The sequence below is a fragment of the Corapipo altera genome, unplaced genomic scaffold (genome assembly GCF_003945725.1).
Source record: "Corapipo altera isolate COAL_440 unplaced genomic scaffold, ASM394572v1 23, whole genome shotgun sequence".
Lineage (NCBI taxonomy): Eukaryota > Metazoa > Chordata > Aves > Passeriformes > Pipridae > Corapipo > Corapipo altera.
In genome coordinates this window covers 16,648,534-16,675,791 of record NW_020884878.1, presented here as the reverse complement: position 1 = coordinate 16,675,791, position 27,258 = coordinate 16,648,534, and the positions used below count along the sequence as shown (strand labels likewise).

Sequence of the window (27,258 nt, the reverse complement as noted above, 5' to 3'; positions counted from 1 at the left end):
AACAAGTAAATCTACAAAAGAAAATAAGAAAGATCTGGGAGAAGACTGTTTGAGAACATAAAGAACTTCCCTTCTGTACCATTGTGTACAGATACATGGACGATTTTTTTAGCTATTGTCAGCCTCAGTAACATCACCTGATACCATCCAGAGGTGTGCAGGGGTCTGAGATGCCAGCATCTCACCTCCACATGGTTGAGTGAGTCTGTGGCTTTTCCTGGTGGAGTCGTTGAGATCACTGTTTCATTATCTAGAGGAATCCAGTTCCCTTACTATTCCTTCACTTTTTCACAGTTTGCTGGTACTTATTCTTAGAGATTTTTGAAGGAATAAAATACCTTAAAACTCAAGACAGAGACTTCATGCCACCCCACAAGAATTTTATCCAGTTTGACCTGAAATTTCTTTAATATTGCTTATTGGCCAGTTCCCTGAAGAAGAGTGACTGGTGCCATATAGTCACATTTCTAATGGTACCAGTCTTATGTACTCTGTCTTGCCTGTATACACAGGTCTAACATGCAGGTAGCTCACACTGAAGTCAACATGCCTGCATGGTTTAACTGTAGGGCCCTATAAAAAATAGCATCAAACTTTTTCCTTCACTTTTTTCCCCTGTCTTTCTGCACCATTCTTTTCTTTCCCTCCACTTTCCTCTTTATACTCCTCTGTGTATCCTTTTTTATTCTCCATTTCCACTTAAATTTGTGTTACCCTAGTAATGGGACCTGATTGCACTGCACAGCATGCAAACATTAGGTAAAAGGACACAGTGCTTAAAGAAGAACATGAGGTGACCAAAGCATTAGTGTTAATGCTGAGCAGACTTTTTATTTTTCCATTTATCCTCCTGCATCTGTCTCCGCTCTGATACCACGGTTCACTTTCTGCTATGTGTTTGAGGACTAAGCTCCCCTTTTTCCTCTATGATCATTTTGTTCCCTGTGCTGTTTTTGGGGTTTTTTGTTTTGTTTTTATACTCAGCCAGTTGGAAAACTAATGATCCGTATACAAAAATCAGCTTCCTGCTCTGGACTGTAAGTGCCAACTCTTTCCGGAGAATTTGGCATTACCAGAATTACTGTTGATTATATACAAAAGCATTCTCTTGGTTGATATGGTGTTTGGATAATGCTTTAATGATGTTGGCATAAACAATTAGTTAATATACTATTAGAAGGACTTAGCAGGTGCTCATGTGTGCTGTGGGATTTTTCCAGCTATTTGCTTTAGAGAAAAAAAAAAGCAGCATGTTTCATTGTTAAAGGTGTTTTGGAGTTAGGTCTCCCTTCTTCTCTCCTGTTCTGTTTTTCTCACTTCCTTGTTTCTCTTTGCTTCTTTCTCTCTCTTTTGCAAGAATTCTCCCCCCCTTTTTTTTTCTTTCCCTTAGACAGAAAATGATGTTTGCTGCTTATGGGGTATTGATTGTGTATTATCAGTCAGGCTCACACATCGACAATTACATGTAGTGCCAAGGTAGCCGTGACAATGAGGACCGGTTGCCATGGCAGTGAAAGAGGCCTATTGCGCTACCAGGCGCCTGCTCCATAGCGATAATCGTGCTGCTCATTTCATTTTAATTGAAATTTGAAATCATATTCTCTGTGAAGAAGCAAATGGACCTTTTCTCCTTTTTTCCCAATTTTTTACCCACCACCAAAAAAAAAAAAATTACAAATATGAAAGATTTACACATTTCTTACAGCAAAATATTAACTTCCTGACAGTCAACACTGAAAGACTGGAATGAATACAGAACTTTATAAAGGTAGTTTTTCAATCTTTCTCATTCGGTTCCTAATTAATTCCCAATTTTCATTTTTCACTAGCCTCATGTTCCATTTGCTCTGCTGTGTTCTTTTTTTTTTGGTACCAGATGATCCAGATAGTCAGCTAGTTCTTTACAAACCTCACTGTTTTCTGCAAGCTACAAACTCAGATTTGCTTTAGCAGTGAATAAAAGAACTTTATATAATTTTTATTAAGTTTGTTGTCTAATATAAGCAAAGTTTTCCACATTGTAAATTGACATACCTCCATCAATGACAGTAAAAACACACTAACTCTTGTTTTCAGAGAAGTGAAAAATTAGTGAAGACGTGTGGAGGTGATTGCTTTTTTTGGGGAAAAAAAGAATTTGAAAGCTAAAGAATAGTGAGAGAAGGGGATACAAAAAAGTATATCCTGGTGGCAGTAAATTCAAGGGGAAAGGGTTTTGTTTGCAATGACTGTATCAACACTGGGAGAAGGACAGCGACAAATGCTCACAAAAAGAAAATTAACTTCTCTTTTCTTGATGCTGCTTAGATGATGTTAACCTTCTTGGAAACTGAGAACTAAAGATGCCTAATGCTTTCCTCCACGTTTGGTTCTGCACAGTGTGCCTGGCTTCTCTGCAGTCTTTCAAAATGGCCAAAACTTGAGTGTATATATTGAATCCACTGTTACCAATTTGCTATCCCATTTGGGACCATGGATTCAGGGAGTCTCCTACGTGTGCCAGTCTTGCCATCTAGTACTGATAAAAGTTAGACAAGTTGCACATAAAAATGGGATATTTTTTTTTAATGTTATTTTGGTTCTGTTTGGACTCTTGAGGCTTTCCAAACTAGGAATGGGCCAGACAATTAGAGGAGTTTACAGTTACTAGTTAATGTCTTTCAGATGTAGAGAAAGTGTGTGCAAAATGCACTTTGTCACTTCCAGTTACATCTTTGGTTAATTCCTTTCCTATTATGCATCTGATTATTGGATGAACCTGAAAGAGAATTTTTAAATTTCAGTCCTAAATTTCAAAAGGTCAAGACATTTTAAGAGTTTGTTTTCAGCCAAAGTTCTTAGAGCTAAACTCCAAAATTTAGAGAGGTTAGAATGAAATGGTATTAACTGCTCACAGAGTTCTCTGTGTCAAAGTTCCGAATGTGTTAATGTTGTGAAGAGCCTGTTGCTGGTTACGTTCTCTGCAGTAAAGGATGTGGCCTTCTAACTCCTAATAATCAGTCTTTGCGACTACTGGAATTGAACCTGAGACTCTGAATCTGCAGTGTAACCAAGCATTTTAATGAAAATCTGGCTAATGTATGGTCAAGCTAAAAGTATCCCATCTCTTGCTTACCTCTGGTATTGCTAACCTCTGGCATTTGATGAGAATGCAAGCAGCAAGCTCGGGCTTCATAGGTAGCTTTGTGATGTAGCTTTAGCATGTGAAATGAGATTGAGCGCATTTACCATGTGTTTCCTTCAAACATTGATAAACTAACTTTTATCCGGGCAGATTCCAGGATTTTTTGCCAGTTTGTTGGGTTTTAGGGTGGTGGTGGTGGTGTTTGTTTTTGTTTGGTTGGTTGGTTTTTTACTAATTTGATTTTGTTTATAAATGCCACTTTTCTTTCTGAAATCAGGACAGGTCAGGTCATGGCTGGGCTTCGCGAACGAAGATTTGGGGAGGGCTCTACCCACGTTTGTTGCAAGCACGTTGGTAGCTAAAAAGGCCAGTGATACAGTTTTTAAGTAGCTCACAGGTGTGGGGCCAGATCAAAACACACTGCCACCAAATATACTGATCCAGGTTAAACTTAAATTGCTGGTATAGACCTATTAAGAAAAATGTTTGGAGGTTAACTTTGCAGCAAATGGCAATATTTAACCTAGATCAGATACTCTCTGTTTGTTCTTTTCTAACTTTATGCCAAAATGGTCATTATCTGTTCTCTCTTAGCCAGATGAAAGCCCATATAACCATGAAAACCAACATAAGGTCTGGATTGTGTGCATTGATCATTCAAAAGAAAAGCAACCATCTGCTTGCTGCAGACCTAGATCTCAATTTGTACTGCTGGGTGATCCCCAGATTGCTTGGTAGCAATTTGATTTTCAAAAGAAAACCATGGTCCTGCAACTGGCAAAGACCTGGAAGCAGTGTGCGCACTAGGAGGGTGGGTGCTGGCTCAGGGGAAGTACACCCGCTCTGGGTTCCTCTCACTGTGGCAGCATGACTTATCACTGTTCAGTTCTCCTCTCCAAACGCTGCCTGAACCTCAGTCTGGTTAGCATTTGAGGTCTGATGCACTTTCAGCTTTAAGTGTTATGCTTCAAGCCTATCTGCTGCTGCCTGCTTTGGAAACATCTGTCTGAAAGTAAATCTAAGGCCCTAGAGGTGTTTTGAAGCCATTACTGGTGGCAGGGCTGAGATTAAAGTAATTAAAAAACCCAACTGAAGCAAGTGGTGAGAGAGACAGATAAAGTGTGAGGTAATATTAAAGCAGGGACAGTGGAGGAAGTAGAGGTCCATTTGTGCCAGGGGTTTTAACAACCTGCGCTCTACATTGCATATCCAGACATTCTATCGCCCGACATCCCTGCTCCCCCCCTTCCCTGAATCCTCACAGACCAGCAGAGTTCTTAATTAAGTGTCAAAGAATTGATTAGCCGGAGCTCTTGCAAGGCAATTCCATTGATGAAACCATTTTGTCAGGCCGACTGATATAATTAGACCAAACAAGATGTGAAATCTTCAGTGTTTTGGGCTACAGCCCGGTAATTATTTAATTTGTAATAAAAAGGAGCTGGGGAGGGAGATGGAACAGCAACAGAAGTAAAAAAAAAAAAGAGGACAAAAGTTTGCAAAATGTTAAGATGTTTTTCCTTTCCTCTCTTCCCACTGTTCTGTCCTCTCACGGGAGCTTGAGCATTTGCAGAAAGCTGCTTAGTGTCTGTGCAGAGGAAGCCTTGGTGAGCTGTCAGCACTTGTCCGGTCCTCTAGAGACATAATATTGCCTTCCTTGCAACTCTTCAAGCTGCCAGGCCCGATTTATACAGGGCTGAACATACCAGTGCTGCTGGGATGATCATCGTTACTGAGATTGTGCTGTTCATTTTCTAAGATGCTACTAGTGTGTCTGAAGGAGTTAGGACAGAATCATATTTTTAACAATAATTAACAGTTATCTGTCAATTTTCTGTGGATCTTTGTGTTTCATGGAAGAGAGCCAATAAATGCCCATTATACAGATGGAGAAATTCACCTTCAGAGTAGTAGTGTAGTGTGACGGGTACTCCATTGGAGAGAAGAGGCATGGCTGGGAGTAAGACCACATGTCCTAACTGCAAGCCCAGGCCCCATGCTACAAGACCATGTTTGTCATTCATGTGAACAGCAGCAGGGTTTTCTCTTCCTTCCCCACCCTTTGGTGAGATAGTGGCTGAGCTACCATAGTGTAGCATTGTAATGTACTGCTGCCTTGTATTGTTAGGTTTTCTACACTTGCCCTCTGAACTGACTCTTTAAAGACCCCTTTTTGCCACAGCACACTTCCTTGCACAGTGCATTTGATACTGATACTACAGGCTTTCATACATTAAAAATGAGTGAGGGTCATTACACAAGTAAGAAATACAGGTGTGCAAAATTTTCCCTTCCAAAATCTGGAGAGCAGCAGTCTGCAAACTCTCCCAAGGACTTTTACTACAGAAAATGACCATACAGCAAATCCACAAGAAGAGACCAGAAGCCCTCCATATCTGTCTCCTATTTGATTCAATTTGTGTTAGCTGCTTTCTTGAGCTATTCTAGTGGGATTTTAAGAGTGTTCTTCTTTGTGAATTTTTTTTTAATGTGTTTATTTATGTGTTTTATTTCATTGCTAGAACAGGAGATAAACTCCCCTCTAGTAATAGAAGGAAAATACTCCTATGTGCTATAGGTTGGCAAGAGAAAACTGTGGAAAGGAAGAGAATATAAAAGACAATCTGGTTATCAAGTAAAAATCACATTCCAAAGATGTTTCACGCCTTGCAGTGCAAGCTTTTCTCCCTGAGCTGTGATTACTGGATGATAGCTCTAGCCCTACTCCATCCCCCGCACATCTTCCTCATGCTATTACAGAAAATACGTGCGCTGCCTTCCTCCTCTTCCTCTCTACCACCTCTTTCTTGTATTCTTCTTTTCTTGAGGGAGAGGTAGATATGCATGTGTCCGTGTAGTGGAAACAAATGAGGCTGGCAGAATCAAAGACTGAACAGAAGTATCAGCTGAGTTACAGATGATAATAAGTTAGGACAAATCCCCATGTGATTTCTGAGTGTGATGCACAATTCTCCTAGAGACAAGGAGCTGCCACATTCCTGTTCCCCCATATTCCACAGGGAAGGGAATATTATATCGTCTGAATAGTGCCTGAAGCAAAGGTGGAAGGTAGAAGTTGTATTTATATAGAGGCAGCCACAGTAAGCCCAGAACAAAATTATTGAGCTAAGGTAAGGTGATGGGTAGGCCAAGCTGCAGGGAGAGCAATGCATTGTCATCTGCCCTCCTGAGTTCCATAGAGCAATGTTTGTGCTGCATATTAAGGCAGAGAGCAGAGCCCCTGTGGAAGTGCAGAGCTGGTCTCTATCACAGTGAAATCTAAAATCCAGCAGTAACCAGGTGCTAAGGAATTTCCTTGGAGACCCCAGCTGTGGAAAAACATGATAAGCTGCTAGGATGCAGTCATAAGAGCAAAACTCTAAAAAATGTGAGGATGCTGTTTGTCATCCTTCAGGAGAGAGTGCTTTTCACTGAGCTGTGACCACAAGCATAGGAATCTGAAGATACATTTCTGTGGATTATATATGGGTTGTGGCAATGCAATTTATCAGGATGCAAGACCCACCCTGTCAAGGCTGTAATTAGTTTCTGGAAGTTGTTGAGTAGAGAGTATATATCTTTGTGTGTGTGGATATATATCTGTTAATATATACACATGCAGATACCTGTAGAGAATATAAACAACAGCTACTGAATAGTTCTGAAGGGGCTGGATCTGAGGGGGATGTTTTTTCTGTGGATCCCTTTTAGTGTTTACAGTGGGACAATCCATCTGCCCATGAGTGCTTGTCTTATGTAGTCACGCCATGAGCTTATCACAGGAGGCTTCTGAGTATCCTATGTAGTTTACCACCCTGTGATGTCCAGCAGAAATACTTCCACACGGTGGGATACAGCATTAGGACTGGAGGACAGGAGTGGAGTGGATTTTGCACAAACCCTAAAGAAGACAGGTCCAAGCCTTTGTAGCACAATCCCCAAAGATGAAAAATCAGAACTCTACACATTTATAGCACTCCAAACTACTCCTTAAACATGAGAAAACCCACAAAAGTTGCTCTCTTCCTTGCTTTCTTTCTCATTCTCTGCTTTCTGCAAGAGCACCATGCATTTCCTAACTGTCACTACAACTTATCTGCTGGAATGGTGAAATTTTGTCTGTTAATTAAAGAGCTAAGTCCAGTGATGAGTGATGAGCATGACTGTGGTGTGCAGCTGCTGCCCCAGTATTTATACTGTGCTTTTTCTCTAGTTTCATAGCCCATACACATTTCTTACAGTGTGTCAAGAGATGTTTGTTTCTTTCTGTTTAGGCAAGTGAAGTGTATAGATCAAATGTTCAAAACCATTAAAAGTATGTTAAATCAGGGACATCACTGATGTAAGAGCATTAATGAGAGACAACCCATGGTGTTTGGCAGTATTGATTCTAGTGTTAGGTGGCTGTTAAAAACATTAAGCATCTGATCCATACTTTTTAGCGACCTAAGCAGAGTGGGGATAAACATCTGAGCACACATTAAATGACAAGACTTTGATGTTGCTTTTGTGGGTACTGAACGTAGGGGATGCATTTCTCTTTCAGGCTGTGTTCCCTGGAGTTTTTCACCCAGTGCAAAGAGCACTGAGAGTTTATGCCTGCTTGGCATGGAAGAGTCACAGGACAGCATGGTATGGAGGCATCATCCTGTTTAAGTTCCAGGACTAAGAATAATATCCCCTGATCATTTATTAAGAACTTCTTTACCTTTTTCTTTCAGTTTACCACTATCATCTAGGTACTCAGTAGATTTTTAAAGTGGAAGGTCTTTCTTGTACCTTTTCTGGTATTTCGGGTTCATGTTTGGGCAATTGAAACAACATAGTGTTTTTAGTTTCTTAGGCAATTTTCACTTCCCACTTTCAATAGTGACTGTATTATTAGCTGCAAATATGGAAGAATAATAGGGAAGAACTAAAAGTGTTTTCCAACATTTAAAACAGTTGGTTTGAGCACTGGGACAAGAGGTAGGAAGGTCTTTCCTTGTCTGATGAACTGTACGTTTGTATATGGGTTCCTTTAGCAGCTTGAATCAGAGTCTCTCAGCTGTGTCATAACTTCTCTCCGTTGATGGAGATTCTCTATTAGTTCAGGCACAAAGATAAAGATGTGTCATACAGTGTGTTAAATTTGCACATAATAAAATATACAGTTTCTGTCTCAGCAGTCTTGTGATCTTAATCTCATTCCTGCTGTTGCTGTGGAGCTATGAGATCGCCACAGGGTATAGGAGAGTGCCAACCTGGTGGTGACACATCTGTTGTGCTCTTCTGCCTCAGACCCTTTGCCCAGGCCTGGTTTAGAGCATTTGGTCAGAAGCTATCACTGTGTAGCCTAGACAGTGGTGGGATTCCTGTGGGTGTAATATGTTCAAGCTGTGAGTTGGCATGTCACTCATAATGACTGACAGCTTAAGATGATTGAGCGAAAGTGTTGTCAGGCTTCATTGTCAGGCCAGGAAGAAGGATAGTGGCTATAACTTGGAGGCTTACCTGGAAGGAAGAAGGGGTGAAGGGGAAAGACCATTAGGCATTTGGAGGTACATTTCTTTTTCTTTGCTTGAGAGCAGATTTGGGTGTTTTCAGAGTGGAAATGATGGGGGGAGGGGACAGATCTGTGGAGCTGTACTGAGGCACCAGCGGCAGTGAGGGATGCTGAGAGCCAGTGAACGTGAAAAACGGATGCAAAGTAGAACACTCTTTCAAGTTGGCTTTCATTACGTGGGATCAATGAATAAAGTGTGTCAAGGAAAAGACAGGCCCGAGTAGTAGTATATATTTTCTACATGGTGAGCTGCAATTTAGAAGAAGGTGAAATTAAAAGAAATTTAAAAGGCACAAATCTTTACAGTTTTCCTTCTCTGGATTTTGCTCCACCTGCTTCATGAGAAACCCTGATAAAATAAGTATTGCAGATTTTCATGAAAAGATGTACAAAGCTTCTGAAGAGAGTTTACCTTTACTTAGAAAGTGACTCATTTTTACTGAGAAAACACGTGTGCTTTGAAGGTGACAGTGTTTATGTTTTGAAGAGATGGGACCATTTTTAACATGATAATCAGGGCAGGGGGAGAAGGGAGATGAAAGTGATGCCATTTTTAGGAGTTTAGGTTTTTCATATTTCCCATACTTTGTGTAGAGGAGTAAAGTGACCTTGTGCAGTGACAGTGCTGCGCGGTGCAGGGTGCATTGGCCCAGTTCCACATGAGTGGTGTCTCTGTAATGTGTAGAACAGATCCATGCAGAGATATATGTTGTTCTCCTCACAGCAGTGTTGTGTTATCCATATATAACTGTTGATATCTGCCTCTTATCAGGGACACAGCACTTTCCAGATGTGCTGCTTCTGACTCTGATACAGCTTGGATACAGCTGGTTCATGGCCTTCTGAAAGATACTCCTCCATCTGCTTCTTTCTTTTCTGGTCATACTGTAGGCCTTAGTTGTGTCCTTCATATTTTGAGAGGATACATACATTGAAGAGTGTGAAATACGCTGCTAACAGGCTGGTAGGAAGTCTCAGTGGCAAAAAGTTGTGGTCAGTATTCACAAAAGCACTTTGTGATTTAAAGTGCAGCTTAAATAATACCGAAACCTCTGTTTAGGCAGCATAGCTGCCTAGGGCACCGTACGTATCTGCATTTTCTGGTGAAATTTTACTAAGAGGTCTCCTATTCTGCTCCTGTGTGCACTCAGAAATACTACCAGCTTAGCTGTGCTGAATGTTTGCATAGTTTGCTTTTTGGATGTCCTTGTGCCTAACTCCTCAGGTGGAGATGACAGGGTGGGAGGAGATTAGGAGAGGCCACTTTGGTAAGTATGCTTTTTTAGACTCCTACACCTATTAGGACCTTGGAATACCTGCCTTTAAGCTCAGAAAATCTTCCTTCTTTAAGGGACTGTGTAAATACATTGTTCACAGTCCAGATCCTCTGTGTCAGAGTATTTATTCTGGGTACTGCAAAGATTCATACTTAGTATGTATTGGGAAAGTGACCTGTAATTTAACAATGATTGTCATCAGTTGGTCTAATCCCCACTCAAGCACTGTTGAAAGCATTTTACTACTAATGAACATGGGACAAGCGGTTTCCAGTAGCTACCATAGTGATTGAAACCTGTTGGAATATGATCTTAAGCCCATTTGCTCTAATAATAATAGGCACAATTTTTAACCCTTTGTGAATGCAGAATTAAAACTGCAGGACATAGAAATCAAGATGCATTTGAAGTATTTTCACTTTAAATAAAGTCAGCAGAACTTTTAGAGAAGAAAGATATATCGTCTTCATGGCTTACGTGTTTTTATAGAATTGATTGCAAAGTCCAGAAGTGAATTCTTTATTTCAGATGATATATGAGCTGGAAGGGTGCAAACTTCAGATCACAGGCTGAGTTTACAAGGTTGGCAATTAGGGAAGGAAAAAGCAGCATTTTTTCTTGAACACTAAGTGTACATGATATGAGACCCATAATGGCTTTTTAACTGAGCTGCTTTCCTAGCATAATTGCACTCTAAATTATTTTCAATAGAATACAAGGAGAGATCAGATATTGGCCACTTTCGCAATAAAGGCAGAATTTTCAAACGGAATCTTCATCTACAGTTAGGGTAGATATCAGAAAGATAAAAGAAAAAAATCACAATTTCATGTGATTTGCACTTTGGAAGTATTTAAATCCTGTGCAACCATTTCAGTTTTACACAACAGAATTGTTCTCACAGTCTGTACATGCAGCATGCATATTTGTAACTGCCTATGCAACATATTGGTTACTGGAAGGCCAAAGCTACTGCCAGTCCTTGAGATTTGCCCATCAGAAAGATCTGAGGCCTAGAGCAGCAATGCAGAGCAAAAAGGGGCTGGATGGCTTTGCTGGTCTGTGTTTTCAGCCTGCAGGCCTTTGTGATCCAGATGCTAATGCTTGCCTCATTGAACGGATGGTTCTCAGGGAAGTTGTATTTGCTCTGTGTGTATATAGCAATAAAATTCACCCTCCTCTGGTTTTCACTGTCACCGACAAACCTGGTAATTAATCAAGACTGTGCTGTGGTTGACTTTCTTATTTTCTTTTCCCCCTTTCTGAAGTGAGTAATGAAGAATGATGTCTTCACTTCTTCACATCCACACCTCCTCACCTGCTGAACACTTGAACTAGTCCCACTGACAAGCAGCTTGCACCAGGGAGAAAGTGCCACAGATGACAAATGTGGCTTTGGAATTTGGCAAGCATGAGGTCAGCTTTGTGACACTTCTCCATTTGCCAACATCAATCTTTCTCTGTCAAAGTCCTTTTTGTCCTGTCATTTTTGCTGTTTGTTTCCCATTATGCATCAAGTCCTGCCTGTGGTGGCTGGAGACTGTACTTGCTCAGCACACTAGGAGAAAACCTTTCCTAACCAGTGGGGCAAAGTGCCATAATGATGGTTAATAGAGGTCAGTGCTGCAGGTCGGAAGAGGCTATTAAGAAGAAAGACTGAGAAGAGGTTCTCTGTGATTTTCAGATGCTTCTCCAGCCCTTGCTCTCAATCTTCTTTTTCTGCACAATAAATCTAAAAGAATCTTGAAGGTCAAAATAAAATCACAATCTAAGGTCTGCTGTAGAAACCAAGAGGTGTTTCTTTTTTCTTTCACACAAAAATGTGAGATTTTAAAATGTAAGGAGTTGTCACTGTAACAGCAACATCTGCTAATAATTCATAGTTTCTACCCACATATCACAGCTCAGATGATTTCAAGTCATCTGAGAATTAAACCTCAGAATTCCTTTGAGGTAGATACAAATGTCGTCATCCTCATATTTGAAAGGAAGGGAAACTGAGGTACAGAAATGGGAAGAGATTTTAGGTTTCACAAAGGTTTAGTGGCTAGTCTGGAATGGGAAATGAGGCCTGTCAAAACTGGAGAGATTCTGTAGGCAACAGTTAATTGAAGTATAATAGAATAAATTGTATAATTGATCCCTTGTGCTATCATGATGTAAGAATGGGCTTCCATGAAAGAACCAGAACTAATCTGTTCTTTATGAAGATCATTGGTTTTAAGTTCACTTATTAAAGCATCTGTGGTTTGGGGACATTTTTGAAGATCACAATTTGATGTGCAGTCAAGTCCTTTATTGACATAATTTGCTAGACTAAAATGAATTTAATTGTTCTCTAGTAACATGAATTATTCACAGCTGTTTAATTAATAGAATAACTTTGCAAAATCAGAGAGCTGGTCATTTCACAATGGTGCTATTTAATTCAGTGTGTTAGGAGGTTCCAAAGACAATGCTGCGTAAGTTGAAAAGAGGATGTCTAATTCTCTATACACCTGAAACACCTAAAGAGGAGATCCATTTCCTGTGTAGTACTTCCTCAGGACACCCGTTGTCCCAAGTCTTTGGTTTAATGATGAGTTCACCTTGACATGGACAAATATACACAAGTGCATTAATTGTGGCCATTGCCTTTGGCTGTTGCTATCGAAGAACTAGTCTCTTCTCTTTTAGCTTAAACTCTGGTGGAAGGGAGGAAATGTCACAAAACATGGCTATTTCTGCCTCATAATAACATAAGAAAGGAATGAAAGAAGCCTCAAACCCAAGAAAACAACAAGCGACAAAGGATATGAAAGCATTGATGTAGGTTACTGTTTCTGAATATTTAGATCTCTTCTGATTACAAGCATAGGCTACATATTCCAACTCATTGGAAGTTAGAGTCCTATTTTCTCACAAGAATTTATTTTACTGCATTTTCCACCATTCAGCTAATTCTTCTTGTTATGTTGTTTTCTGTCAGGTTGAAAAAGGCTTTTAGCTTTCAGTGTTTTCATCCATTGAATGTGTTTACACTTGCACACAAAGCATCAAGTTGACTATAGATGTATTCATATTATGTGATATATTATGTGGTATATTAGGGTGCTAAGTGATTCCACCACTGGAAGTGGAAACTTACTCCAGTAAATCCACATATGATGCAAGGATTATGAAAATGCTTCTGTCATATTTGACATGCTCAGATTTTTAAGAGAGGTTTGCTTTTTTTGAAAAGCTGAAAAAACAGAAGCAGTGATATGTCTTCCTACAGATTAGAAGTGTTTCACCTTCTTTCTTTGTAAATCTGGCTCCTGAGCACTCACTTATCTTTATATATGACTGCCTATGTTTTATGAATCTCATGAACTGTGTTTCCCATATATTTAGAATCTATTTGACAATATGTAAACTAGACATACAACATTCAGAAACTGGCTTTTTTCCTCTGTTCTAATTCTTCAAGCATATGGCCTCATACAGTAAATACACCCTACCATGTGCCAGAACATACAGTGTATGTGTATATATATATATACACACACACATTGAGGGACAATCTGTCATTTTCTCCTTTCACTAAAGGCATTCTTTGCTTTTCGCATCTCCTAAGGGAGCCAAACAGTTGCATGTGGATTTAAATGAACAAACTAAATATGTGCAACTTGACTAATTTGTGACTAAGTAAAGATGAGATAATTATTTGAAATCAAGGAGTGAGAAGCGTTACTTACAGTGTATCATAGCAAAAAGTACAGCAAGGGAAAAGAGAAATCTTAAGAAAGGAAGCTTCACCTGAATGTGGCAGAGGGAAAACCTCATGGCAGTAAGATTCACTATGTCTCAGTAGTGGTATTTTTACTAGCTGCTTGTTCAGACTTGGACAAAACTGTTGGATAATTCTTGTTCATTGGTACGCAGTGCTGTAACTCCCATGTCTTGCAGTGATTCCCTGCTGTCTTAGGCCGGGGTACAGAATAATGTTCTTACTGGTTGTGAGATGCAGTTATAGAGATTATGTTTAGCTGTTATGGAAGCAAAATTGCATTGTGATTTTTTTTCATGTTATCACCAATAAGGACAAGTGACCTGGCTGGGTGGTATCAACAGTGGTCAGGAAGGGGCTTTGGCCAGGTCTGCTCTGAGGTGGCAGCAGTCAGGTGCTGGCATCAGGCCACATATTTTGACAGCTCTTCACAGTAGTTGGGTTACTGCTTCTGAGCATATTCACTGAGAGATGTTGACAGTGGTTGTGAAGTGCTTCCTGACAATATTTACTGTAGTCATTGACATCAGTTAAGACCCAACAATGGTTTCAAGAACCATTTTCTGATTAATGAGTTGTTGTGGACTTGGGTTGATAATACCAGAGAAGAAGCCAAAAATGGTCTGTCCTTCCTCTGGTTTCATGAGTAGATGAGCAAGGCTGTTCAACAGTGATCTGGACAGAGAATGCACTGAAGTGAGAATTAGCAATGTTGCTTCCTTCATTAGAAGATGAAATGAGGGAGGAAAACAGATGTTTGCAGACAGACTTATCTACTCACCTCTCTAATTCTGTGTGTACCACAATGAGAACAATACACTTTTTCTGAATGGTAGAACTGTACAGAATTCCATGTTTTCCAGGCTCTGCTAAGCTGGAATGTATGAATAAGGCAGCATGGAGTCTCTGTGCAAGCTGACAGGAAGAGGTTTCACCTTCTGAGTATGTTCTCCTGAGACTTCTCTTAGGAATATTTAGTCTTTCTTTTGTAATATTTTTTCCCGTGAATTCTTTCTGTTTGGTGATTTGCAAAGTGTAGGGAAGGAGGTAATATTATCTATCTGCTATGGTTCATGGTTTTCTGTGCCCTGTGGAATCAGTAGTTTGGAGAGCACTAGTACGTCCCTAGCTCTTTAGTTTTCTCCATTTCTCAGCAAAAGAATCTGAAGATGTACTTTTTACTGCAGCCTTGTTTTTACACTCTCCATAACTATGTTCCAGCTTGACAGTCTCGTGTGAATGTGAGTCATTGTGCTGTAGAAGATGCTACATATTGTTCCCAAGCTAATTTTATCTTTGGTCCTTATATAATGAAGTGACTGGTACCTTCTAGGTGGGCAAACACCAGCAGTGTTTGCTCCAAAACTCTTCACATTGAAATGTGAAGTTCATTATTGAGAAATGGATTCCCCTATGGCATACATCAAGCTGGTCAACTTAGGATTTTAAAGCTCACTGCGGTGGCCAGTGGAGAGCTTTGTGCTTCTGTTAAATTTTGAGTATTTTTTGTTTAATTATATTGCATCTGCCTTATGCTAGTCACTGGGTAAAACATATTCCAGATGTGGTTGCTTTCCCAAAGAGATGCTATTCTAAAATCAAGTTGCTAGATGACCGGCAGAGATGATCAACAGACAGGGCTAGTACAGATTATGGTGACAGTTCCAACCAAGGGAAACTGCTGTGGCCACAACACACTAACCTTCACAATAATGGACACTCAAACTGTGGTAAATTGCTACTTTAGCAAGTATCTCAAAAAAATCCTTACATTAAGAAGAAAAATATAAGAACAGAGGAAAGTAGTCTTTCACTTCAAATGCTTGGAAACTCTAATGATGAAGGCAGTATCTATGTTGAACAGAAAGTGATCAATGTGTTTGGCATTAACAGCTCTGAGCATGCAGTCAGTGTGGCCAGAGCAGTCCAGTGTGTTTGCTAAGCCCACACTTGTCCAGTACCACTGCTGGTATATGTTTATGAAAGAATACATAAGTGTAATGTGCTTGTCTAGATGACATCCTATCTATTTGTGGGAAGCAGCTCTGAGTCTGGAATTTTCTTCAATATTGATCATTGAGTGCAAATCCTGCAATAATGTTACATCTTCAATTGATTCTCAGGCCATAATAGAAGTTAGTAGTATTACTCTTATTTCTAATGTAATATAATTATATATTTTATATGGTACATTATTGTATGCTATTATATGCTATTGCATAATATAATATTATTATATATTTTTATATAATGTAAACATTGGAAGATGCTTAGCAAAAGCCATTTGGTAGTCACTGCAGATGTCAGGGACAAATTGGTTTTCTTCAGCAGCAGATGCCAGGACCGCGTTTAGGCTACAGACTTTTCTTGGTTGCAGTTGTAGAATGGAAACAGTAGGAAATAAAAATATACATTGTCTTTGTAAATAAGAGGGAAGGGAAGTTATTTAATTTGGGAGTACTAACTGCTGTAAAGGTGCTTCTGTTTGTATTTACAAGAATTCTTTCTATCAAACAAGATACAGTGAAAAAAAGTTAAAAATTGAGAGATGTTATGGGGAGATGCCAATGTGACCCAATGAACAAGCTGTCATTTCAGGAGCACTTGCAATTTGTGCTCTTTTGCCAGGTGCTCTTGAAGCTTACTGCCAAGGCTCTCTCTTTTCTGTGAAGACTATCAATCTCCAACTATCAACAGCTGTATAGGAGAAAAGTGATCCATAAATTAATATCCTCAGAAATATCTTATTATGAACATTTCCAGGATCATAGCCCAGTCTTACACCCCTTATTTCTAAGAAAGACTTGGGATTTGTTTGGGGTTTTTTTAAATGCAAATCCTATGGATTAATAGTAATTATAATACTTTGGTCATGTACAGCACTTTTTGTACGAAGCACTCAAAGTATTTTTGTCCCTTTTAAAAACTATGAATAGGATGTACAGAAGACTTGTAAATGACTTGCTGAAGATGAACTGGCAAAGATGTGGGAGGTCCAGGAATAAAATCAGAAGTCCTTCTGTCTTTCTAACCTCTTGATCATAGTGGCTACTGTGTACCACCTAATGTTTAGTACTTGTGTATCTCTTTTCCTAGTCTCTTTTCTTTGGATTCCCATTGCTATTATTTTAGTTTCTGTAAGGTTTATAGCAAATCTGAAAAAAAAGATGTAAGACTGGACATTATTTCTGTGTTATTTGAACATATCTCACTTCAGCATCTTTACCTCTCCTCACCTGCCTCTACTGATGTAAAACTCCTTTGAAATTTGACTTCTGCTTACTATGAAATGAGTATAATTCTCTCATCAGTCCTGGTAGGGGAAACTGAACTTGTTTGTGAGAAAAGTAAGCAAAGTTCCTCCCTCCAAGGTGCACGATGACATTTTGGGGTTCAACTCAAGTCTCCAAAAATCAGCCTTTCTTATGTTTTACTTTTTGTGACTGACCCTACTAATTGCCTGAAGGACAAAATGTACTGCATGAATTTTCTTTTTCCTTTGTTTTATTTTTTTTTTGTTAGATGCATAGGGAGGTAATTTAGCTCCTTCTCTGTCTTTAGAAGGCAGTAAAACCTAAGGAACCACTGATACTGAGGTGCTGGACTTAGAATTCATTAAGTTAGGGGGCATGTGCCATGTGATTGCTGATTTCCCATGTGTCGTAAGCATAGATGAAGCTGGAGAGGACCAAACCAAAAGAACAGCATGTGGAAGTTTGACCTGCTTTTGTTTGGAGATGGAGTCTTCTGTGCCTTTTTCTACTCCATCAGGACCTTCTTGGGTGTGGGACCTCTTGGTCATGCTGGCATAACAGTGCTGGAGCTGCCTTTTGCATGCTCTGGTGGCAGGAAGGAAGGCCTTCTGTTGGCTCTGTGGTTCTGGGTTTGTGCATCTGGAAGGCTAAATCAGTGATACAAAGTGTCCTTCACTTGCCCTTTTGGAGAGACAATACCTCCTACCTTCGCTGGGAAGAGTTAGTCCCACTCATCTCCCTCATTAGTACTGTTCTCTCTGAGATTTGGGAGTTTGATTCTCCTGTTCAGTTAGTACCTTAGCAGTGGTTCCTGCTACCATCCCTATCTTTAGTTACCTGTGAAAGCGTGGTGTGATTTGAATTACTTTTATACTTGTACGGAGAACTCTAGATCCTTGAAGAGAAAAGAAGGTTCTTCAGATGCCACATAGGAGGAAGCTACTCAGAGATTTGGCTACAGGAGAGTTCAGCGGACTTTATAATTAGTTTTTTTATTGCTATTATTTTTACTGTAAAATCAGATTGTGTTTTTCCTGTAAGACAAGTCAAGTCTCAAATGCAAATGAGCTAACACAATCAAAAAATCTTTTTCTTTGAACAGTTTCTGATACAAGTTTAAAATTGTTCTTTTTACCTCTTTTTTTTTTTTCTCATTCCACATTGCATGTCACTTGCTATAATATTCACAGAAGGAAAACACAGAAGGGATTCAATGCAACCAACTCTATATTTATCTATCTGAATAATAACAAAATTCAGAGGTGTTTGTCTAGTCCTATATTTAATAATGAGATGCTACAAAACATTTTTGCATTTTCTGTCTTCCAAATATCTCAAAGCATTTGATCATCACCATTATGAGACAATCTTAAGTCCAAGGAAAGATTTTGTGAACTGTCCACAGCTTACATCCAGTAGAAAATAGAACTGAGGACAGGATCTGTGTCCTGAACCCTCAGGCCACTCTGCCATCTTCACTGTAACAACTGTCATATGTGTGTTCCCTCTTCTCCCCTGTCCCTGCTGTTCCAAGGTCATGAATCAGGGAATTAAGCTTCAGGAGCAAGCATCTCTGCTTGTGAGGCCCCTTGAGCTGAAGCCTTGTTCTGCAATTAGTGCCGCCTCAGCAAACAAGCTCAGACAGTGAAACAAAGAGAAGCCCTTGCAAACTGTAACCATTATCTCTGTAGACTTTCTTCCCAACCCTATGAGCACCACATGGCAATAGGATACAGAGAGATGCAGGCAGAAGTAGATTCACTCATCCTATGGTTATTCAGGATTATATCTTGAAAGGCCAACCTGCAGCATCCAGGCATCAGAATATTGTCTTAGCCCCACTGAGTGCAATGGAAATACTAGAGCATGATGGCACATTTTTCTCATGTTGGAAATTAAAGTTAACAGAACATGGAAGTGTCCTCACAGCAGTGATCGCTATTGTAAAAAATGATTGATGAACTGGCTTTTTATTTTAAGTTGGTGCATTTGATAGCAGGGTGTGGAAAATAACTACTGGAATGCCTTTACATCTTGACTTATAGATGTGGGCAGACTACATCTAAGTGATATAAAAAGTAACTAAGTAAAGCAAGCCTATTGTCATTTGGCTTAAAATCACCTCACAGAGATCTACAAGAGAGGCTCAAAAATGTCTGTGTGTGCACAAACTGAAAGGTTGAAAACCACTGTAATTCGATCACCAGTCTCCTGAAGAATGTATCATTGCTTCCTCCAGGTAAACAGGTATGTGCCTGTCCCAGGTAAACAAATTATCTGCTGAGAATTGTGAATGAGAATTGCTCGTGTGGACATGGAGCTGTAGTAACCACCTGTCATAGCTGCACAGGCATGCTGTGCCTCTGACCTTTGTACAGTCCTTTGGGGACTTTAATTCTTAGTACTCAGCCACTGGCCTTGACTAGTGTTCAGGGGAGAGCTGTGCAGCTGCCATGGGCTTTGGGCTTCACAGCCCCAGTTTGTTAGTGGTGTTCTTCCAGCAAGGCTTAAGATGTGTAAGACTCCCACCAGACTCAGGCTCCTTTTTGGTTCTGCTTGACAACAAATAGTAGTCAGAACAGCTTTGTAAAAGAATGACAGATTGCTAGCAATTTCAAAGGCATCATTAGAAATTTTCTAGCTAAGAAGAAAAAAGCAAAGCATGCACATGCCTGTTTTGCTGTGGTTAGCTGTCCTTATTTTTCCAAACATGGAGCATTGCAACCATTTATTGCAGAGGGGAGCCCAAGTCCTCAACTTGTTTCTCAACTGCAATATGCAGTTCAGGTGTTATTATACATTCAGACTTTTCTGACTGCTGTTTGTTAAAAGTTAATAGCCACATGATGTTTTCAAGTTAATTTTATTTCTGCAGAGTGGTAGACTTTAATCAATCAAGTCTAATTTACTGTGGGTGAATTACTAATATCTAATTCAACTATACTATTTCAGGCGGGAAAAAAGTCTTCTTCAGTCACAGGAGGTTGCTGTTCAGAATTAACTGGTAAACTAGGGCATACATATTCTTCAATGAGATACTGACAGCATTTGCTGCTTCTTGCAAGAAGAGCAAAAATGATATTCTGAGGGTTGAGTACGACAATGCGATTAGTTGCATTTTTCAAGCTTCCTGTTTTAGAAGCTTCACTGAGATTTTCCAAGTCTGTTGGGCCTCCACAATGGTGTAGGATTGGTTGCTAAAGCAAAGGTATTCCAAACGCTTCTGGGCTTGTATGAGAGATCCAGACAGTTGCTTTCCTTATAATACCTCAGAATTTATTCTGTAGTTACTGAAGACTGGGGAAGTTAAATAAATCACAAGCACACTCCTGTTGGAAAAGCAATATGTACTATAATTGTTGTTTTTATTATGATTTCATAGCTTTCCAGGTGTTCTAAAATCTGGTAAATATTTTGGAGCATTTGAAGCTTTTCCAAATTGATCATCCTATCTGTGATCGCAGACTGGCATTGGGAGGAATATAACAGTGCAGGTTATAGAGGAATATAACAGTGCAGGTTATAGTGCAATAGCAGTGAAATGAATGGCAGTAGCAGAAAGGGAATTGTTCGAAACATTTGGCAGTTGTCACGTTTAGATACAGAAACAGATGAGCCATTGATCTGATTGAGCCGAGAATTTCTTGTTTCATTGTTCCCCTATAAAAATTTTCAGTCAGCTTATGGGATTTGATAGGCCTCTTAATTAAAGAGAACTGCCTTTCTTTTTTTTTCCCTTATTCCTTTTTTTTTTTAAAGACAGGTTTTCATTGTGTTTATGTCTTAGTCTTTTGGTAAGTAGCGTTAAACATGAGGATGTAAAATTCTGGCTTCTCTGTATGTCTCTTGATACAACTGGGGTAGCATCTCTTGCAGCATCTTCAAAAGGAGAATTTCAGGAAGCATAAAAATTAAATTAATTACATTGCGGTTGTAATTCAGCAGAGGGATTCTAGTCTTTCTGGAACATGGAAGTATTCCTCAACCTTAACTAAATATCACATTGCCAATCATTGCAGCTATGTGTTGTGCAGTTTGCTGCTTTCATGACATTATAGGGTACAAGAAGTCCACCACCAGACAAAAGTGGGAAAGAGTAGGAAAAAACTACAAAGCTTTTGTGAATTACCTCCTTTGTATAGAAATGTACTTCAGATTGTGTATGAGGGACCTGGGTTAGTTAATGTGCCAAGGTTAGATTTAGCTAGAGCTTTGCATAGAAGATATATCGTTTAGCATAAGCATGGGGTTCATCTTGGTGTCAGAAATCCCTGCCCATTCTAATGATACCGTTTCCATAGTAGCTAATGCACTTCAGAAAAGAGGGAAACAGGAATCAAACTCATGACTAGTATGGATGTCCCAAACTTATGATGATATAAACCCTGGCACCCACATTGTCACGTATCTTTCAGTGTGTGGTATGTCTAGGAAAGTCACGGAGTAGAGCACTAAGGTAATTAAGCTCTCCTTCTTCCTAAGAGACTGTTCTGATTAGTCACTGCTAACAGCCTTGTCTTCATTGAATTCATGAGAAAGAGCTCCTTTTACCAAACTAAGCCCCTGCCATCAGAGTAAATACTGGCTTAAAACTTATACTGGCTGAAGTCTGAGTGCTGGAGTTCTGATGATCTCTTGTTGGAATTAGTCTTGATTTGCAGTCATTTAACTTTTAGTTAATTAGTCTTGATTTGCAGTCATTTGCAGAATTGAACTTAATAACCAGTCTCTATGCTGACCTATTGCATTACCCACCTTGTGTATACGCTAAATTTTGTAGCAAACATCCTGGTGGAGCACAGTATTGAGTCTTACCATTTTCCTCCTGGCAGTATGCATCAAAACAGGGAAATGTGTCTAGTGGAGTATATTACCATTGCTGGTCTTTGTGGCACACAAGCTTTCCCTTTGAAGGGGAAGTCCTACAGAGGACTTCCTGTAACCTTTCATTTTAGCTCTTACTACTTGAATTTTATGTGAATCTGTCTCAATCCTCTGTTCTTATCTATTTGACTAAGAGTCAGTTCAGTAAAGGATGTGTATTTATCTGTTTGCTGATATGCATTTCAAATTTGGAGGTTCAGCATGGGAGGATGTGAACTTGGTATCTCTCTCCCCATTTTCTAAAATGGACATCTAAATGACACCAGGTGAATTCAGCCTTGGAAATGCCATCATTGACTCTGAAGGAAATCTAATTAACTCTCTGGGATGTAAGGGCCTAAGTGATGATGGATGAGTCCTGGCCAGCATGATTGTGATACTAACTATGCTGCCTCAGGTAAAAAAAGTCAGACAATTTGAATTTGGGCTAGTGTACAATGGTTACCCCATGGCCTGGTGATTTATTTGTTTTTGGCAAGTCTCGCTGGAAACCACATATTGCACTCAATAAAGGAGAGGTAAGAGTGACAGATGCTTTTGAGGCTTTTTCTTATACCGGTGCTGCCAGTTTGTGCTTGTTTCTCTTCAGGTATTCATATATTCTTGCATATACAAGGGCCAGCAGTAGTCCCATTAATTGTTTAGAAAAAGGAAGTTCCAGTGCATCCTTTCTGGCTTTTTTCCACAGTTCTGTGGAGTTGTTTTTTCTGTATAACAGTTTCCTGATTTTTCTTTTAAGTGCTTTATTAAGCACACCTTCTGGGAGAGGGTACTAGCCTGACATCTAGAAAATCTGTTTATAAGTTCAGTTCAGCCTCTGCTGTTTGATGCTGGCCTCCTCATTTCACATTCTCTTTGCTTAAATTCCATTTTTTTTGAATGGAAAAACTACTTCTTCCCCTTCTTGGCGAAAGATGCTCTCTAGGCATTATCATCATCACTTTTGGACCACTCTGAGGAGGACAGTCTCTCAATATGTTTTTGTGCTCCTACACCATCTGTTTTGCTGACGTGTTACAGATGAGATTTTGGAAGAGAGGGAAGTGTCTAAGATTTTAACTTCAAGTCTTAGATTTTGTTTACATTTTCTCCTTTCAGTAACTCATGGAAACCTATTTCTCAGTTCTGGCTTCATCCATCCTGAAACAACCCAATTACACCAGCTGAACAGATAATAGAGATAAAACAGACTGCAGAATTTTCCCAGGGCTTAAAAGCAGGTAGAAGGGCCATTTCTCACCTACCAGTGCCAGAAGCAGGAAGCTAGAAGTGAATCAAAGAACTCCTGAGATGCAGCAGAGGTACAAAGAAGTCAGTAGTTAACACTGACATGACCCTCTGAAGCCTGGAGGCCCAAATTTATATTCCCTTGTCTTCCTAGGAGATTACATGGCCACAATGACCATGACAGCTCTTTTCAATGAGACTAAAGATGGAAAAGGTCTACAAAATCACAACTAGTTAATTCCTTCTGCAGCACTGGTTGCCCCCCTGAAGAACACTCCTGGTAGCTTTATGTCTCGTTTCACCTCAGACAGGGTGGTTTCTGGCATATTGACTCTTTAGGTTAGAGCAATATTCCCTCTCTAAACAAATACAGTAGTTTCTTGTTTGATCTTTTAATATGTTCCCTTAGGCTGAAGAGTCACATTATTTTTCCTGTGTCCAGGAGGCTACCACACTCCTCCTTGTTCTGCTGCTTAAAGAAAAGTAGATATCATTGTACAATCATGAATTACCTGCAGTGATTAGCACTTTTATACTAAGGGAACTCTATGTTGATTTTATTAAAACAAAGCTGTATTCAACTGATTAAGAGCTTCAGGAAGGCTTTTGACTTACTTTGGAGGTGAAATTGGCCCACTGAATGAAAAGTAGTACACTGCTACTTTCTGTATTTGCCTAAGCTGATGCTTCACTGAATAATGTGAGTCATTATTTACCTGGTATATTAGAAATAATTATTGACTGGTGCTTGTACTTAAGTCAGAAGAAGGGAGATTAACATTCTTTGTGTCTTGAAATAATCTTTCTTCATCTCCAGACAGTGCCAGTTCTCTTACTTAGTTGAAAACCAGGAGCTACACTGAAAGTTGTCAATTAATATTACATACTGTAACGGAACAGGCTGCTGCAGGGCTGCCCCACAAAACACATGCACACACAAAACTTCCTGAGGAGGGAGTTGTCTGCTCCAAAAGCAAAGGAGCTGCAGTAAACTCACTGGCAGCTGAACATGCCATCTCTCTGGGGTGATGTGCTTGTGTTAGCGAATTTGCTGATATAAACTACAGCTCTTTCTGTAGCACATTTCCCTGCTCTCTCTGTAGCACATTTCCCTAAAGATAGGAATGAGTCTATGTTGTGAAAGCAAGCTTCAAAGCATCTCTAGTGAGCACAGAAGACATGGTAGTAAAGGTAAAAAGCCAGGGATGATGTAAGGGGGAAGGGAGCCAGGAAGAGAGTGAGGTAAGAGAGAAAATACATAGAGAACTGTATTTGTGAGTAGGTGAGAAATTCCTTTGAGGGTACAAACTGACTTTATGGTCAAACACATTTCAAAGGGCTGGTTGAATCAATACCCCAGTGAGCACCAGCATGTCTGGGCTTGCTTATAATTTGCAGCAATCTCTCTTGTCCTTCCTGCCTCTTGTTTCCTTCTTTCCCTTTCATTTTCCCTGCTGATCTTTAGCATGTTCTCTGGAACTAATGCTGCAACAGGGTCTCTAATATGACTGAAGAGCTACTGCAACTAAACTCGCTGAGAAATTATTTTTAATGAGCAAAAGTGTTGCACTGAAGCAGTGAATTCCTTCTCTATCACAAAAAAAAAGATCCTTACAGTGAAAATCCTGCAGGAAAACCTCTTCAGATGAATTGCTAGTTAGAGAATAAAGCAGTTAGGTGAATAAAAGCCTGATTACATGTCTGGAGGTAGAATGTAATTAGAATCAGAAGAAGTAAATTAATAATTTGGCTCCTACTTCTGACTGAAGGCTGTGCCTGAGCAGTTTTATCCAATACCTGCTTCTGAAAAAGCAGAAGTATTACAAGAGGCAGAGTATTCAAAAGAGGATTTTGATCTGCATTTGACTGTCTCCTTATTTGTCTCTAAACTGGGACTGTAAAGTGGGAAAGAGGCATTTCAAGCTGTTGTCTACACAAGATGTTCAGTTTGGACAGGGCTCATGACATCTCCAGTTGCTCTGAGACTCTGTGATGGTAATATGACAGAATGACATTACATCTCTGCACAGGCTGGCAGCATGATGGCACTGCATTAGATAGACATAGTAGGGGCATGGAGACTTTTCACCCTTATTGTGAACATCATATTCCCTTTGGTCAGATGGGGCTAATGCTCAAAAATGTGCACCAGACTGCTGAGCTCCCAGAGCTTCCTCCTGGCTCTGGCTTTGAGAAGCTGCTGCCTCCCCTGAGCTGCCTGCTCTAATCTCAGTCCCCAGGCAGCATTTATTTAGCTTGGAGTAAATGGTTGGTATTAACCTCACACAGACTTAAGTGCTGCTTACATACCACTTCCCATTTATTTATTCCTTTTTCTCATTACAGTTTTGCCCCATTTCCCTTGGGCTTTTGTGCTGCCTTTTTTTTTTTTTTTTTTTTGACTCTTCGGGTCTTTCCCTCCAAGCCAGCAGTCATACAGAGAAATCCAGGCATAAATGTGAAAAGCTCACATACCCAATAAGCCATCATTTTATTTGGGATATGCCTGCTGGGTCATTGTAGACCATTCCAATTCTGGAATCTATTCCCAAACAGGAAAGTACAGTCTCTCCATTTGGCAGCACAGGGCTATCATTCATTTAAATACATGCAAAAAGCCCAGTGCCAACTATCTCTCTTGTGCTTGTGACCACTCAGCTTCCCATCGTCATCCTGGGTGGTTCCCATCACTAACCTGTTAGAGCTTCCAAAATGGGGATGGTACCACCACCTCTTCTAAGTGACTGGTAAACTGCTGTATGCAGCCTAGACTGTAGGCAAAACTTCTTTATCCAAATTAACTTGGGAATGGCTCTGTTTCTATCCAGTTGGATTTCTCACCTCTTCTTGTTGAATATATCTGAACTTTGCATTTACAGTGTAGCTTCTGTTTGGCTGTAGGGATAATGTCATCTCTCTGGTAAAGACAAAGTAGTAATTTTCTCCAATGCCTGGCACACACACAGCAGTCATCTTTTATATTTTCCCCAATAGTAATTGCTACCTTCTTTCTCTTCTGGTTTTTGGTTGTTTTTTTTTCCCAGACAAACAGTATTAGGAAACCTCTAAATGAAACATGTCATTGCTTTCACCTGTAGTTTTGCAGAAAGCCTCTGAAGTTTTAGTTGTTGTGAAACTGTACATCTCCTGTCACAGATCTCCCTGCCATGTTAGTTATAGGACAGTGTGACTCTGCTTGCCTACCTTTTTTTTAACTTTGTAACTAAAGACAGCATAGTATTCAGTTTATTAAGATAATTTAATGTAAATCTATGATGACAGTGGTTTTCCTTTAATATTTTCTGTCTGATGGTCTTAAATCACATTTGTGCACATTAATGAATTGACTCTAATAGCTCTCAGTGGAGGAACACAAGAAAAAAGAGATTTCCTTAAGGTTGTACAGGGAGTCGGTGTCAGAGTCCCTTCCAGCTGAACCTTACCTGTTGGCTTTGAGTTAAAATTTTTAGGGAGTTCACTTTGTTGTAACAAAAGATATTCAGTGTGTTAAGAACCTAACAACTCAATCAAATGTCTCAAATTTTACATTTTAATAAGCAAAGAGCACAGAAGAGGACAGAAATAATTTTTTTTCATATAATTTTTTTGGTGTGTGTTACAGACATCTGGATAGGAAGAATTTACAGTTTAGATTTATAGTTTGTGTATCTGATGAGCTGTCTCTCTTCAATATATAAAATAGAGATGTATGTGAAGTGTTATGTCACTGTCAAAGCACTCAAGTGTCATCAAGGGCAAATATCCATCCTTCTTTACCTTTCTATTCTGTAAAAACAAAAAAAAGAAAAGGAAATTCTTATCTAGGCACACTTCCTTATTCCTTCAAATTTTATCTGGACCAAAATTTGTATTATTATGGTAATTTAAATGCTCTGATTTGCTTTTTTTGGAAGGGGAAAAAAAGGCTGTTTCTCTTTTTCCAAGACTACTCTAGGTAGCCAGGAAATAACATGTGCAAATGTGTCTCATTGTGATGTGATCACAAGTTAGTGCTAAGGGTTTTTTGGGTAGTGTTTTATATTTTATCTTTTGTCTTGTTTTGGGCTATAGTTTAAGTAGAGATAATGTAGCCAAACCTCTGCTTTCTGGACTAGGAGTGTAAATCTAGGGTAAACAACTTGGAAAAAAGAAAAGGAAAAGGAAAAGGAAAAGGAAAAGGAAAAGGAAAAGGAAAA

At 39.5% G+C, this 27,258-nt stretch overlaps 1 protein-coding gene and 1 long non-coding RNA gene across 22 annotated transcripts in view; one reads left to right on the top strand and one right to left on the bottom strand.

The window, feature by feature from the left end:
* NRXN3 (neurexin 3) overlaps positions 1 to 27,258 on the top strand; it is a 1,012,014-nt gene that overhangs the window by 586,226 nt on the left and 398,530 nt on the right. The gene's annotated exons all lie outside the window — the stretch shown is intronic.
* The window catches only part of LOC113944818, a 14,065-nt gene continuing 12,278 nt past the window's right edge, over positions 25,472 to 27,258 (bottom strand). For both annotated transcript variants that reach the window (XR_003526822.1, XR_003526826.1), the window contains one exon: positions 25,472 to 26,848. This is a non-coding gene — a long non-coding RNA (uncharacterized LOC113944818). The remainder of the gene's footprint in view (positions 26,849 to 27,258) is intronic.